Source organism: Brachyhypopomus gauderio, unplaced genomic scaffold (genome assembly GCF_052324685.1).
Source record: "Brachyhypopomus gauderio isolate BG-103 unplaced genomic scaffold, BGAUD_0.2 sc73, whole genome shotgun sequence".
Lineage (NCBI taxonomy): Eukaryota > Metazoa > Chordata > Actinopteri > Gymnotiformes > Hypopomidae > Brachyhypopomus > Brachyhypopomus gauderio.
Genome location: NW_027506894.1, coordinates 424,157 through 424,466, shown reverse-complemented (window position 1 = coordinate 424,466; position 310 = coordinate 424,157).

Here is a 310-nt window from a genome sequence, read left to right as displayed (position 1 = left end):
ACCCTCTATGTTCCAACAGAATGACAAACAGCATTGTGCGTGCGCGCGCGCCGGGGGACAGGGGACCGTATCCTCGCGAGCCCCGTTCGTCACTAATCGTTTAGAAACGCCGTGCATCTCCACTCCGCGCTCACTTTGTTAGGCACGCTTATAGTTTCAGCGTGAAGTGTACAAATAAAGACCGTATCTATTTAAAAAAACTATATCTATCAAACCAACACCACGTTTCTGTTGCCCTTCACAGATCATCATCGACCATTTATCTTGTTCATTACTGAATTCTGACGGGATGTTGCTAACCGGATAGTAT